Genomic DNA, 13,565 nt, shown 5'->3' with positions numbered 1-13,565 from the left:
TAGGTATACAAACAATTGAAAATAAAATGATGGAAAACAAATTTTCTAGCCTATTACTGACCAGAAGGAACTTAAGGATAACATTAAACAAAACAGATATTAAGCCAAAAAAGATACAAAGACAATCTTAGGAACAGAAAGCTCAGTATACTTTATTCTCTTGGCATCATGACATTATAGTTTTATTTTTTAATTTTTTTAAAATATTTTTTTAGTTGTAGTTGGATACAATACCTATATTTTATTTATTTTTATGTGATGCTGAGGATTGAACTCAGTGCATTCTATTGCTGAGTCACAACCCAGCGTCTATACTCTTATTTATTTATTTATTTATTTATTTATTTTACTGATGTATTGTTTCCTTTCTCACTTTTTTTTTTTTTTTTTTTTTTTTTGGTGTTTCTGGGGACTGAACCCAGGGCCTTGTGACTGCAAGGCAAGAAACTACCAACTGAGCTATCTCGGCACTTTTTTTTTCTGTGACCTCTAAATACTAAAGTTGAGACTCAGCACTCTCTTTTAATCTCCTTTACCCTCTCATTTTACCCCCCCAATTTTCTGTATCTGAATGTACATACTTACATAGTTACTAATGTTACTCATAATTAAAGTTAAAAACATTCTAAGATCCTGGTATTGTCCAGAAGAGTAGTAGGTATGTTAGTTAGATTTCTGTCACTGTGACAAAATATCTAAGATAAATAACTTAAAAGGAGGAAATATTTATTCTGGCTCATTGTTTCAGTCCATGGCCCTTGGTATAGCTGCTGGATATACATACTTACATCCAGATACAGGAAATTATAAGCTGCCATACCCTTTTTCAAAGGTTTATTCCATTTTACACGTTTCAACATATAAGAATTCAAGTTATGGTTGCTCACATCCTTGCCAACCTTTGATCTTCTTGTTAAGAATTAGCCGTGTAGATAGGAGTATCATGGTATTTCGTTGTAGCTTCAATTTACTTTACTTCATGACTACTGATGTGGAGGATGCTTTTTGTGTGCTTTTTAATCACATTCTTATAAAGTATCCAAGACTCTTGCGATTTTAAAAATTATACTGTTTATCTTTTTAATATTGTTATAAAAGCTATAATATTTGTGAGTTAATATATTTGTGACCATATTCTCTAAGTCTACGGCCTGATTATTCATTTTTGATGAACAGAAGTTTTAATTTTTTATTTTAAAATGTCCACTTTATTCCATAACATTTAGCCAGGTACCATTACATTTGAGGAAGTGAAGGACCATGAGACTGATCTATAGTAAAATACTAAGAAGTTGTAGTCCAATTTTACACATTTTCAGGAATTCCCAGACAAGTGTACCACAAAGCAGAAATATATGTACCACTACTACATTTTATATAATAGAAGAAGAGAGTATCAATATACTTCACAAAGTAGTAAATTCATCTGGCTGGGAATGCAATTGTTACAAAGCAATAGTTTTGGTTTATAAAAACTATTATAAAAATGGTTTATAAAATGTAATTTTATTTTATGTTACTCTGCTGTTACACGGGGCATAACTTTTTCACAAGGCTTTTTTGGGACTACAGCCAATAGTTAGCAATGCACAATAGTGGTCCAACTCTATAAAGAGTAATGATTAGACAAACTGGACACCCTCTCACATGTGTACAAATCTGTGTGGAAAATTACTAAAGTTTTAAATTTGGACTTGTGTACTTTTATTTTCCCTTTCCAGTATATTAAGAATTGACATGCACTTTAACTTGCCAAAAACAATGCTTGTATTCTGGCAGCAATGTACTACTTCAATTACATAATAAAGTGAATACCAGAACTACAAAGGCAGGAGGCATAATTGAATTTTTGTAGGGGGTACCAGGAACTGAACTCAGGGGCCCTTGACCACTGAGCCACATCCCCAGCCCTGTTTTGCATTTTATTTAGAGACAGGTTCTCACTGAGTTGCTTAGTGCTGCACTTTTGCTGAGGCTGGTTTTGAACTTACAATTCTCCTGCCTTAGCCTCCCGAGCCCCTGGGATTGCAGGCATGCACCCCAGCACCCAACTGATAAGTGAATTTTTTTTAATACTTATTTTTTAGCTTTAGGTAGACACGATATCTTTATTTTATTTTTATGTGGTGCTGAGGATCGAACCCAGTGCCTCACGTATGCCAGATGAGCACACTACCACTTGATCCACATCCCCAGCCCATAAGTGAATTTTTAATGGGAAGGGAAGTTGTCAATTTAAACAAATGAACAATGAAAAAGGAAACTTCCAGTTTTCACGGACAAATGCACCCTCCCATAATATGTGCTATACAGGAGGCATTTCACTTTGTGACCCCTGGCCTAGAAATGTCAAGTGCTTTCCCATTCAAACTAAATAAGAAAGGGAATGTAGAAATTAAGAAGTTATATACAACAATATTATTTAATTTATTTTTGGTAATGGGGATTAAACCCAGGGGTGCTTAACTACAACCCCAGCCCTTTTTATTTTTTGAGATAAGGTCTTGATAAGTTGCTTAGGGTCTCACTAAGTTGCTAAGGTTGCTCTCCAACTTGCAATTCTCCTGCCTCAGCCTCCCTGAATTGCTGGGATTACAAGCGTGCACCACCATACCTGGCTAGAACACTCTTTAAATTATAATTAGATACATTTTCTTATCTTCACAGTAATAAAAAGCACAGTCATTGAAGAACTGGTTCAGATTACTTAAATACCAGACAGATTTTTAATTCTTGACTAAGTTTTTAGAAGTTACTTATGTTTATATGAAATGAAGCTATTAATACTTACCTACTGCAGTAACTGCATACCAGGAAAGCTAAAAAAACAAATCAAGGAATGGCTTTTACTCAAAGCTGCAGTGTGAAAAGGCTATGAACAATTGATTCCATACATGAATGTGTTTCTTTGCTTGAGGAAACCAAGTAGAATAAGGAATGGAGATGTGTAAAAAGATTTCCTAAAGGGAAGGATGACAGCCTGTATGTAGTTTTTGGCCCCTTCTGTCACAATCTTCTCCTTCTCTGTCCGATATCCAAAATGTTAAGTTGTCTTTAAGCAACTGCATAACAAGGATGCTCTCCTTGTATGAGTCTTCAGTTTATCAAGTTCTGCAAAGGACTCATCAAAAATTGATGTAGCCAGGTATGGTGGTGCACACCTGTAATCCCAGCGGCTCTGGAGGCTAAGGCAGGAGGATTGTGAGCCAGCCTCAGCAAAGGCGAGGTGTTAAGCAACTCTGTGAGACCCTGTCTCTAAAAAAAAAAAAAAAAAAATAGGGCTGGGGATGTAGCTCAGTGGTTGAGTGCCTCTGAGTTCAATCCCTGGTACAAAAAAAAAAAAAAAAAAAAAGTCAATTTTATCTACTGTTCAGGAAAGCTCTGGGTTTTTAGGGATCTCACAGTAAAACCCAGTAAAGTTAAGAGCCAGCCTGAGGCAGACTGGGTGTGTGCTTGTACCTCTTTTTTGTTTATGTCAAATGCCTCTTGGTAAGCTCCTTAGGAATTATCTACCGTCTGTTTCTGATCATCACTTGAACAAGGTACAGAAGTGATTTCCCTTCATTTTCAGATAGAAGACATTAGTCTCTGGATTTACATTGGTTATTAATACTTACCCAACAATTCTGGGACCAAGGTGCACATAAATCTCAGTTCCGACTCCACTTTCTCCCAGTAGTCCTAATCAGCTGCAAATTCTTGTTAAAGGTGTGAGTTTTCTGCTCAGGTACATGCATACCTCATACCTGCCTGTGGCCCCTGACCACGTTCCTGTAGGCCACTTGAGAACTGGTTGTGCTCCCCAGTGGAGAGCTCTGCTGGGTGGTGGACTTCGTGCAGGTGGCCATGTCGTCATAGTGCCTGGGCTGCTTGGCTAGTTTGACCTTCTGGATCAGCTCATGCTTCTCCTTGGTGTGGGAGCCAGGGCCTCCTCTCTGTGGCTGCCACCTTAAATTTTTATTGTCTAAATTTATCAGTCTGTTCTTTTATGGCCAGGTAAGTCTGTGTTTTTCTAAGAACTTTTGCTTACCTACAAGTCATGAAGATATTCTCGTATGTCTTCTTCTGATGCTTTATAGTTTTAATTTTTGTGTTTGGGTTTATAATCAATCTAGAATTCTTTTTTGTGTATGATTTGAGGTAGGCGTTAAGAGTCACTTTTTTCCATATTGAGGTTCAATCGTTCTAGCACAATTTGTTGAAAAGATTTTCCTTTGATCTGCCATCTTTGTAAAAAATCAAATAAGTAAGTGTGAGTCTGTTTCTGGGATTTCTCTTCAGTTCTACTCTTCTATTTGTTGAACCTTTTCCCAGCAGTTCAGTGCCTTCATTACTTTAGATTTATTTTAAAAACTGAAGTCAACTAATGTTAATTCTCCAACTTCGTTGTGCTTTTGCAAATTTCCTTTGGATATTCTAGACATCCCTCCACACCTTTTTTTTTTTTTTTTTTTTTTGCTTTCATATAAATTTTAGAATAGGTCTATCAATTGAAAAAGAAAGCTAGTGGAATTATAAAATTGTGATTTCATTGAATCTATAGATGTATTTGGAGGAGAACTGATACTTTAACAATACTGAATCAGTCAACCCATGAATATAGTATGTTTCCTGATTTATCTAGGTTTTTAAAACTTTGTCTCAGCAATGTTTTTCAATTTTTACAATAGAGATTTTATATATCTTTTGTTTATTTCTAAGTATTTTAGGTTTGAATATTATTATAAATGTAATTTTAAAAATTTCATTTTCCAGTTGTTTGCTATAGTATTTAAATATACAATTGATTTTTGTTTATGACCCTATATCTAGGAATTCTCTAAATTCACTCATTAGTTGTTGTTGTTTTTTCAAAATAAACTCTTTATTTAGATTTTTTACTATGAATTTGAATAACAGCTTTGTACACATTAGAGTTCTCCAGAGAAACAGAACCAAGTAGGACATGTGTATATAGAGAAAGTTTTATTTTATAGATTTGTTTATGGAATGTGCTTTTGATTATCAAAGAAATGAGGAGACTAGTCCTAAACTAAATTATCTGATTTTTCCAGAATATGGCAAAGGATAGTGAAAGCAAAACCTGAATGTATAAAAAATTAAAAATTAATATATATCTATATATATCTATCTATATATATATATATATATACATACACATATAAAGTTGCAAAAGTTTTCTAGAAAATAAATCTTATGAGTCTCACTTAAAATTACTGCAAAGTTCAGTCTGGTAAAAGTAATTAAGTGTACTAAAATTTTGACAAAGTTTGTTGCTTTGGACAAAATTCTTTTGTTTTTAATTTTTTATTATAATTTATTATATATGACAGCAGAATGCATTACAATTCATAATACACATATAAAGCACAATTTTTCATATCTCTGTATACAAAGTATATTCACACCATTTGTGTCTTTATACATGTTCTTAGGGTAATGATGTCCACTTCATTCCACCCTTTTCTACTCTAGTGCCCCCTCCCTTCCCCTCCCACCCCTTTACCCTATCTAGAGCTCATCTAATCTTCCCATGCCCCTCCTCCCAACTCCACTATGAATCAACCTCCTTATATCAAAGAAAATATTCAGCATTTGGTTTTTTGGATTGGCTAACTTCACTTAGCATTATATCCTCCAAGTCCATTCATTTACCTACAAATGCCTTGATTTCATTCTCTTTTATTGCTGAATAATATTCCATTGTGCATATATACCACATTTTATTTATCCATTCATCTACTGAAGGGCATCTAGTTTGGTTCCACAGTTTAGCTACTGTGAATTGTGCTGCTATAAACATTGATGTGTCTGTGTCCCTGTAGTATGCTGTTTTTAAGTCCTTTAGGTGTAGACCGAGGAGTGGGATATCTGGGTCAAATGGTGGTTCCATGCACAGTTTTCTAAGGAATCTCCATACTGCTTTCCATATTGGCTGTACTAATTTACAGTCCTATCAATAATGTATAAATGTGCCTTTTCCCTCACATCCTTCGCCAACACCTGTTGTTATTTATATTCTTAATAGCTGCCATTCTGACTGGAGTGAGGTGGCAATTCCAATCCAAATCCCAATGAAATTCCTCATAGAAATAGAAAAAGCAATCATGAAATTCATCTGGAAAAATAAGAGACCCAGAATAGCTAAAGCAATCCTTAGTAAGAAGAGTAAAGCAGGTGGCATCATTATACCACACCTTAAACTATTCTATAGAGCAATAGTAACAAAAACAGCATAGTATTGGCACCAAAACAGACTGGTAGACCAATGGTACAGAATAGAGGACACAGAGACTAACCTACAAAATTACAATTATCTTATATTAGACAAAGGTGCCAAAAACATTCATTGGAGAAAAGCGAGCCTCTTCAACAAATGGTGCTGGGAAAACTGGAAATCCATATGCAACGAAATGAAATTAAACACTCGTCTCTCACCATGCACAAAACTCAACTCAAAGTAGATCAAAGATCTAGGAATTAAACCAGAGACCCTGCATCTAATACAAGAAAAAGTAGGCCCAAATCTCCATAATGTTGGATTAGGCCCCAACTTCCTTAATAATACTTCTGTGGTGCAAGAATTAAAATAAAGAATCAATAAATGGGATGGATTCAAACTAAAAAAATTTCTTCTCAGCAAAAGAAACAATCTGTGAGGTGAATAGAGAGCCTACATCTTGGGAGCAAATTTTTACCCCTCACACATCAGATAGAGCACTAATCTCTAGGCTATATAAAGAACTCAAAAAGCTAAACACCAAAAAAATCAAATAACCCAGTCAATAAATGGGCCAAGGACCTGAACAGACACTTCTCAGAAGATGATATACAATCAATCAACAAATATATGAAAAAATGTTCATTAGTTCTAATGGTTGCTTTATGGGGTCCACAGGACAGTCTTTACATTCAATCATATTATCTTTAAATATAGATACAGTATCAACACTTTATAAACCATCAGTATCTAATCCTAAAGTTACATCTCTACTATGGCCTCCTTACCCAGCTTGCTGACTTGTATATCCATTAGGAATATTGAATTCTTGATATTTTCCCCAGCCTTTTTTTTTCTTTTTTCGTATCAGGGATTGAACTCAGGGGCACTTGACCACTGAGCCACGTCTCAAGTCCTATTTGTATTTTATTTAGAGACAGGGTCTCAAGGAATTGCTTAGTACCTCACTTTTACTGAGGCTATCTTTGAACTTGCAATCCTCGTGCCTCAGTCTCCCAAGCCACTGAGATTATAGGCATGTGCCACCGCATCCAGCTCCCTAGGCATTTTTTTATTTTGGACATTTAACATAAAATTTACATACCATACGCCATTATAACATTTCCACAATTCAGTGGGTTTTCACATATTCGTAAAGTTATGCAACCATCACCACAATCTAACTCCAGAACATTTTTATCATACCAAAAAGAGATCCTGTACCCTTTAGCAATTGTTTCCTGTTTTTTCCTCCTCTCAATCACTAGCAACCACTAATCTATTTTCTGTTCTTATTTATTTATGTATTATGATATTATGAACATTTTATATAAAAAGAATCATATAACATATAGCTTTACGCATTTGACTTCTTTCATTTGGCAAAATGTTTTCTAGGGCTGTGGGTATAACTCAGTGGCAGAGCTCTTGCCTAGAATGTGTGAGTCCCTGGGTTCAATTCCCAACACTGCAAATAAAAAAAAAAAAGTTACCTAGTTAAGTCATGTTGTAGAATGCATCAGTATTTCATTCTTTTTATGGCTGGATAGTATTCCATTATATGGATACATTACATTCAGCAGCTGATCATTTGTGTTGTATTTCTTTCTATTATTAGTAATGCTAAGAAGAATATTCATGTGCAAATTTTGTGTGAACATGTTTTCAGTTCTCTTTGATTCATACCTAGAAGTGGACCTACTGAATTCACATGGTGAATTCAATTTAACTTTCTTATAAATGGTTAAATCAATTTTCATCATGGCCACACCATTTTACATTACTACTAGTGAAGTATGAAGGCTCCTTTTCTCCACATCCTTGTCAACATTTATTATTTTCTAGTTGTTTTTAATTATTTCCATCCTTAAGAGTATGAGTTGGTATATCATTGCTGTTTTAATTTGGCATGTTAAACATCTTTTCAGGTGTTGAGTGGTCATTGATTTATCTTCTCTGGAGAAATTTCTATTCAAATTCTTTGCCCATTTTTAAATTGGGTTTTTTTTTTTTACTGTCAAGTTGTAAGAGTTAGTTATATATTCTATATACTAAACTCTTAAGAGCTATATGACAGATAAGGAACTATTTTCTCCTACTTGGTGAGTTAGTTGTCCCTTTGCACTGTTGATAGTGGCCTTTGACAAACAAAAGTTTTTAATTTTGGCAAGTCCTAGTCATCTATATTTTCTTTGATTGGTTAAATTTTGGGCATCATATTTAAAAAACACTGCTTCATCCAAAGTTGTGAGGATTATACCTATATTTTCTAAGAACTTTATAGTTTTAGCTCTTACACCTAGATCTTTGATATATTTTGAGTTAATTTTTAAAAATACTATGAAGTAGGGATAAAATGTATTGATTTACATATGGTTAACCAGTTTTCCTACCACCATTTGTTGAAAAGACTATTCTTTCCCCCACTGAATGATCTTGACATCTTTGTTCCAACACATAGACCACTGATCACTGATGCACAGGTTGCCCGTAGGCTTTTATCATGTCAGGTGTCCAGAGAAGAACTCCTGATTTCCAGCTCTATGAAATATAGGTACAGGTCTGGTTAAATGGCATGCAAATCATAAAGCTCACACATTATCACAAGAAAGCTAGTGAAAAAAAAACCTAGCGAGAAAATTCTGCAGAGAATGGGGTGAAAGAAGATGAGAATAGCAAGAAGGGAGGTCTGGTTCATATCAGATCTCTTGGTCATATGTTTGCAGTCTGTTTTCCATTCAAATTTTGACTTGATGGGTTTTCCTGTATGGTGGAGGTAAAAAATGTTCATTTCTACTTAAGGGTTAGCGGGGAATCTATGTAAGCTCAACCGTCATGGAGATCAGACTGCTAGCTCTGAGACTTCCCAGATTTCACCTAGCAGATTTCAGACTTCCCAGACACACACCAGGAGTGAGGTGTGTGTGCTGCCGTGAGGTCTTTGTGGAACTGATTCCTCCTGTCACAGTCACGGATATTCTACAGTGGAACATGGGCACCAGAGGGGAGTGGCTTCAAGATACTTGTGTTAGCAAACTGTGTGTCCCCTTGCCCAATACTCCTACTGTTGGAACCCCAAATCAATTTGAAGTGCTTTTTCTCTTGAGGTAATGTTTCCACTGAGATGCCCATTGCCTCTGTGTATCCTCTCCTGTCAAGAAGACATTTGGTCTTTTTCCTTGGGTGGTTTCAATTGAATGCCTGCCTGTTTGACCACATTTTTAAAGAGAATGGAAACACTGAAGAAGTGGCAGAATATGGCCATTTGCTTTTTTTTTTTTTAAGCTTTCTTCCAAATTAATCTGCAAACTTAATGCAAGTTTTATTAAAACCCAATGGGACATTTTTAAAATTACTAAATGTATCATAAACCTAGTAGATAAACAGGCAAGAAATCCCAAAATATTTGTAATAATATGAATTTTGTGAAGAAAATTATAATACATCAATAGAAAACAATGCAATCATTTGAAATGTTTATGTACCTCTAAGTTTACTGGCCATTTGCTTTTGACATGCACTCTTTCCTCCACATTTATTTTCCTCTCTCTTCAGGCTTTTCTGAGCAAGGAGAGCAAACTTCTCACAGAGCAGTTCCTATTCATGGAAACCTTCTTTCCCTAAAACATCTTGGTTTTGTTTTGGTTTTACCCACATTAATCAAATAGCTCCGCCCCTTCCCCCCTAACAAGTTTCCATTTCAATTAGTCTTTTTAAGTTTATGAAGATTTTCTTTTCTTCCTATTGTTTTAAAAATTCAATTAGGACTTAAATTCAACTCAATCCTGTAACAATTTAGGGTGAATTGTGGCAGTGAAAACCAGAAGCAGTTAGTGAGATGCTCTAGCTCATTGTGAGGTGCTAAAAACAAGTTTTTTGCTGTACTGTACCAAAAGATAATGTGTAGGTTTATGTGCAACACTGGACCTCTATAGGTCCAGGCCAAGCATAGGGCAGAGACATAGAAAACTGATGTCCTGCTTGAAAAGACCCTTCGAGGAATAAAGCAGAGGTGTCACAGAGCAACCTATAATGTTGTTATCCTCCTTGTCATTAAGTCAGTTTTGAAATAGATTCAAGTTCTCAGATTTGTTTCAAATAGAAGCAAAAGCTATGTGACTGGAGTTAGTGAACTTCTTTTCACAATGTAGGGGAAGCTGGGTATATATATTTATTAAAAGAAATTGTCCAGCCGGCTGCAGGTTGGGGGAATAGAATGTTTACAGAATCTAGGCAAAAAAAAAAAAGAAGAGCTTTTTAGTCTTAAAACACATTATCGATGATTTTGTAACCCATAGAAAATGGCATGATTAAGGCTGCCTTAATTTGTGTGTGGCAAAATATTGGTTGCACAAACTATTTACAGTGGGTCATTTCTAATCTCTTTATTGAAGAAAAACTGATACCTACCTAGAACACTAGTTTGATTTTCATTGTATAACTATTAGTTTTGAGGACATGTATGCCCAAGGTAAATATGATGAGAAAGTATCGTGGGATGATTCCAATGAGTTTAAGCCCTAAGATACAGCTAAACACATTTATGATTCCATAAAATCTAGTTAGGAAGCATTGTGAATATGATTTCCAGGAATCCACTTGTACTTTTGAGTAAAATAATTTTTAAGAGATGTTTTGTGGTTTGGATTTATAATATAGAAGATTTTTTTTTAATAAAATGCTCATTATATTGAAAATGTAACATTGAATAAATTAGTGAGTTATATGATGAGATTTTCTCAAAGCTCTGGACATGGGTATCATGCATTTTGCTCATTTGGGTAATCTCTGCCATGCTAAATTTATGTCTCTGTATATCAGGCCAGTCTTGGTCCTTAGTTTCCAATAAGTTGGTGCTTTAAATGTGTAACAACAACAACCTCTTCATGTTTTTGAATGAGAAAAGGGCAATGCTTTAATATTTTATTCACTGATATAATGTTTTGTGAGTCTATTAAATTGTTATTATTTCTAGAAAAAAAGGATAATCATTTAAACAAGTATGGTAGTAGTGATATGGGGGAAAAGGAGAAAGATTTGGGACATATTTTGGGGGTAATAATTTTGAGGTAACTCAAGGGTGATTTCTAAGTTTATGGATTGAAATACTGGGTGGACGATTGCTAAATTACCTACATTTGCTGAAATGTTTAAAACTAGGAGAGGAAAAAAACCAGTATAGGGTATTAGGTGAGCTAGGAATTTGTGTAGAGGACAAGCCTATAGACCCTGAAATCCACAGGTCATCACAGGTGTAATTAAATTGAATGTGCTCATATGTGTCTTATATGTAGATAAACAACCTATATGACTCTCACACTGAGAAGGTACATAAAAGATGAATTCAAGCATGTGAGAAAGGTTATTTGGGATGGGAGAGGAAGAGGAAGAGGTGGGAAGGAAAGACGAGGCAAGGAGGATGTATTGAAGGTAGAAAAGATATGGGGTATGTATCTATATGTAGAAAGGGTTATGTTCGTTCTTAATTGTGCATTACAAATTATAGAAAATCCCACTGCTGCATTGTATAATTAAGGTAGTCTTTGGGGAAAAATTTTACATTTTGAATGTAAATGAAATCACTAGTCCATTGGAACTCTATCAACTAAGCTATATCCCCAGCCCCACAGTTATTTTATTTATTTATTTATTTATTTTAATGTGGTGCCTCACCCATACTAGGCAAGTGCTGTACCACTGAGCTCCAGCCCCAGCCTTCTCTATTCTTCTAATAAGCTTCCAAAAAAGGAAATGAGCATTAAAAGAGAATAAAATCATGGCATTTGCAGGTAAATAGATGAGGTTGGAGAATATTATGCTAAGTGAAGTAAGCCAATCCCCCCAAAAAACAAATATCAAATGTTTTCTCTGATATGAGGATGCTGATCCATAACAGGGATGGGATGGGAGGCAGCATGGGAGGAAACTTTCCATAGGGCAAAGGGGAAGGAGGGGAAGGGAGGGGGCAGGGGGGGTAGGAAAGACAGTGGAATGAGATGGGCATCATTACCCTAAGAACATGTATGAAGACACAAATAGTGTGACTCTACTTTTGTGTACAACCAGACATGAAAAATTGTGCTCTATATGTATACTATGAATTGAAATGCATCCTGCTGTCCTATATAACAAATCAGAATTAATTAATTAATTAATTTTAAAAAGGAAATGAGACAAAATATTGCATTTACAATAGGTAGAAAACATCTCCAGAGAATCTTAAGTGATAAACTTGACAATAAGGACAAAGAATTTAAATGAAGAAAATAATAACATATTATATCAGAACATAAAGCAAATTCTGAACAAAAGGAAACACATTCATGTGTTTTGATGAGATTAATATTAAAAAGTACAATTTCTCAAAATGAAGTATATAATTTAGTTAAATTCTAATAAATCATCTAATAGGATATAAGTATGGGTTAGAAGTGATAAAGTATATTTAAAGTTTATATGAAAAAAATTGACTAAGAAAACCAAAATAAAGTTAGGAAAACACAGAAATTAGAACATACTAAAACGTCACTGTTACCAAATCATTACAGAACTTAAGGAGGTAAACAAACTTCAATTGAATAGAATAAGAATCCAGAAAGAGATCTCAGTATACATATGAAAAGTAATATGAGATAAAGGTGTGTGGTCCAGATCATTGTGGAAAAGATGCATTATTTAATAAATGATGTTGGCACAGCTATCTATTTAATAGAAAATAACCTGAGAGCTATATTTTATGCCAAATACAAACATACATTGCAAATGAACTTTTTACAAACTTAAAAATCAATAAAACAGGGGCTATGAATATAGATCAGCTGGTAGAGTGCTTGCCTTGTAAGCACAAGGCACTGGGTTCAATCCCTAGCACCACAAAAACAAAAACAAACAAAAATCAATAAAACAAACAAAATTCTTGAAAGGAAAAATATAGGAATATATATACTTAATCTGTAGGCAGGAAAGCTTGAAAAGGCAAAAGTTTAAAATACACACACACACACACACACACACACACACACGCACACTTTTAGATATTAGGGATTGAACCCATGGGGCTCACAAATGTTAAGCTACAGCCCTGCCCTTTTTGTTTCTTATTTTGAGACAGGGTCTTGGTAAGTTACCCAGGCTAGCCTGGCATTTGTGATCCTGCTGTCTCAGCTTCCAAAGTAGCTTGGATCACAGATGTGCAGAAGTTATAAAAGAAAAAAATAGAAATATATTACTCAATTCAAATTTTAAAGTTTTGTATGAATAAATATGAAAGAGATAATCAAAATCAATAAATATATATAATAGATTCAGAGAAAATATTTATAAGATAGAAGGAAGAAAAATATTC

At 34.6% G+C, this 13,565-nt stretch overlaps 1 pseudogene; it reads right to left on the bottom strand.

The window, feature by feature from the left end:
- Positions 1-2,960: 2,960 nt before the first annotated feature.
- On the bottom strand, positions 2,961-7,335 carry LOC101954754 (14-3-3 protein theta-like; annotated as a pseudogene).
- Positions 7,336-13,565: the final 6,230 nt, after the last annotated feature.

Source organism: Ictidomys tridecemlineatus, chromosome 2 (genome assembly GCF_052094955.1).
Source record: "Ictidomys tridecemlineatus isolate mIctTri1 chromosome 2, mIctTri1.hap1, whole genome shotgun sequence".
In the NCBI taxonomy this organism is placed as follows: Eukaryota; Metazoa; Chordata; class Mammalia; order Rodentia; family Sciuridae; genus Ictidomys; species Ictidomys tridecemlineatus.
Note: the sequence above shows the minus strand (reverse complement) of the source record. Positions and strands in the feature narration are given on the sequence as shown.